The following is a 3111-nucleotide window of genomic DNA, read 5'->3' as shown; positions in this document are numbered from 1 at the left end:
CACACGCCGGCTTCCTAATGCCGAAGGGCACCCCCCTGAACTAGTTCGGGGAGGGGACCGAGGGGGAGGAAGAAGTGCTGGGAACTTCCTTCTCGTTCAGCAACTGGCTTTCCGGCCCCCGCGTCGTGCGCAACCCCGGCTCTAGGTGGAGCCCGCGGCGCTACCTCTGGCGAGGTCCTGGCGAGGTCCGAGGACGCAGCGGCTCGTGGGCTGTGCACTTGCCTCTGCACTTCGCCGCTTTGGTTTCCAGCAGCGACTGACTGTGCTTCGGCTCAAGCGGCGAACAGCCTGCCCATCCCCCCTAATCCGCCCCAAAGTTCTAACAGCCGGAGAAAAGGGTCAAGGCGCGTGCGCTCCGCGCCCACCTCTCCCAGGTGCGCGGTGATGGTGGACGAGGCCCCTCTGTCCTTTTCGGGGTAGCCTCGGGGACAGAGAGAGGGAAAGAGAGAGGAGAGAGAGGGAGAGAGGGAAACAGAAGAAAGAAGAGAGAGAAAGAGGAGGCGTATGGGGAAGGAGGCTGGAGCTTGGCTGTGACTCTACAACAGGGCTGAGACTAGTAATAATCCCCCTTCCTGATCCAGCCCCTTCTTTCTTTACCAGTCCCCCACCCCCACCCCACCCTACTCTCACCTGAAAATGCTCCAGGACTCTTGGGCTCCGGGGGACTCCGCGGGCTCGGCTCAGGACAGGCCGGGAGCCCGAGTTGCCCAGGCGCGAGGCTGTGGCGCCTCCTGGCGGAACCAGCTGCCCAGCGCGCGGCGTCCTAAAATGGATCGCGAGCCTGCTAACCTGCTACCTACACCGTCTGTTCAGTAACTATCGCTTCTTTCTGCAGAGGACTTCATTACCCTCACGCTGCTTTCTCCCCGGGGACCCCTCCTAAAACTCGGACCAGTTCATTGCAGTTTCTTGTGTACTGCTTTTCAGGATTGAGAACTTTATAAATATACTAGAGGCCCGATGCACGAAAAGGGTGCAGGAGTAGGCCTTCCTTCCCCCAGCTGCCTGCAGGCACCGAGATCGGCTGGTGGGCTGGCTTCCCTCCAGCACCCCGGATGGGCTGCTTCCCCGCTCCGGCTGCCCGGAGGCACCCCTACCGGTCTGGCTTCCCTCTGCCCCAGCTTGGTCAGGAAGGATGTCCAGTCTAATTAGCACATTACCCTTTTATTATAGATAATGTCCCAACCTCATAAATGTCTGTGAGGAGCAAATGAGGTAAAAAGAAATGAAAATTATTCTTTATTTTTCCTCGTGTTCTTCATCTCTTTCGCTTAGGGACCGCCAGGAAGCTGAAATGAATCTGCCCTTATATTTCTCTCTAATGGATTTCTTTCCACCGGGAGCTGTAGATTCCACGTGCTTTATTCCTTAGTCCCAGACAGCACCTGGTAGTTAGGTGAACCTGGTCAATACCTGGTTCTGGAATCACAAGGGAGTGGGGCCAGCAACCTTTATTTTATGTCCACGGAAGGGAGATGAAAGTGGAGTAGGAGAGAGGATGGACACTTTGTCGAACCATCTGCAGTGTGCCTCTCAGACATGAGGGCAGAGCCTTCACCAGACCATGGTCATTGACTACTTTTTAAAAAAGGTTTGTTTTTTTTATTTGGGATGAATTCAAAACAGGAATGAAATTTCTACAAATACTTGTTTCCTATGGCTTGGTGTTAAGTGTGAGGAAAAGTATTAGTGTCACCATCAGGTTTTGTTTACTTAATTTAATGGGCATTAATCAATTTCTCAATTACTTTGGCTCAAAATACATTTTTGAAAATATGTGGAAGGGGAAAAGTCTCTCTTGGGTGGGGCTATGCAAATTCCCTCTCTGATTTTGGTGAATGAGAATTGCTTCTTTAGCTCTCAAAGTTATTAGGGAAAATGGGATAATACATAGCTATAAGTTTAGAAAATGTAGCCCTGACCGGTTTGGCTCAGTGCATAGAGCGTCGGACTGCAGATTGAAGGGTCCCAGGTTCGATTCCGGTCAAGGGCATGTACCTTGGTTGGGGGCACATCCCCAGTAGGGGGTGTGCAGGAGGCAGCTGATTGATGTTTCTCTCTCATCGATATTTCTAACTCTCTATCAGTCTCCCTTCCTCTCTGTAAAAAATCGATAAAATATATTTAAAAAATTTTAGAAAATGTAAATTTAGAAACCTACCTTGGTGACCAATAATAATACATTGTTCAAAATGCAGTTTTTCATCTCCAGTACATATCAAATGACGGACATTGTGGCATTTGAACAGTCCTCTGCCAGTGAGCCTCAGAGGGCCTCTTGGAAATCATCGGAGGATTTCTCAGGTTTCTTGGAAACATTTTATTGATTTTTTTTATGACTCAAAAATTCTTTTATGAATTCTCAGTAATTTTTTAAAATATATTTTTATTGATTTCAGAGAGGAAGGGAGAGGGAGAGAGAGAGAGAAACATCAATGATGAGAGAGAATCATTGATCAGCTGCCTCCTGCACACCCCCTACGGGGGATCGAGCCCACAACCTGGGCATGTGCCCTTGGCCGGAATCAAACCTGTGACCTTTTAGTCCACAGGCCTATGCTCTATCTACTGAGCCAAACCAGCCAGGGCTCTCAGTAATTCTTAAAAATTGAAGTTTTAAGCTTAGAATAGTTGCTAGACCATCTAAGGGGATGAACACAGAGTAAAGTGTCACAAACAGACCCAGGTACAAGCATCTGGATTTGAAACTCATCTGCCTTCATAAACTCAGTAACTGTACTCTGACATCCTGTAGGCCCAGATGGGGAGAGCTATGTGATCCATCTGTCCACCGTGTCAGCCCCACACAGGCCGATCTGGGGCTGCCTTGGACCTCTGGGTAGGACTACTGGACAGATATACAAACATCACTGTGTTCTGTTGCATCCTGTTATAGCCCGTGATTGATTGAACAGGACTCACTAGTTCCGTTTCACCCTAGCTTTCTAAATCAGTGGCTAAACGGTTGTATTGTTATTTCTAGGTTGTAGCCTTCAGATTAACATGTAGAAGTCCAGAATATATGTCCCAAACTTCCTTTTTATGCTGTGTCTTCAGTAGAATAAAGATGCAAGTAGCCACATTAAAAGTAGAGTTTATTTACCTCATTGT

Source organism: Myotis lucifugus, unplaced genomic scaffold (genome assembly GCF_000147115.1).
Source record: "Myotis lucifugus unplaced genomic scaffold, Myoluc2.0 scaffold_27, whole genome shotgun sequence".
NCBI classification, from domain to species: domain Eukaryota; kingdom Metazoa; phylum Chordata; class Mammalia; order Chiroptera; family Vespertilionidae; genus Myotis; species Myotis lucifugus.
The sequence above is the reverse complement of the archived record's forward strand: the minus strand, read 5'-3'. Positions refer to the sequence as shown.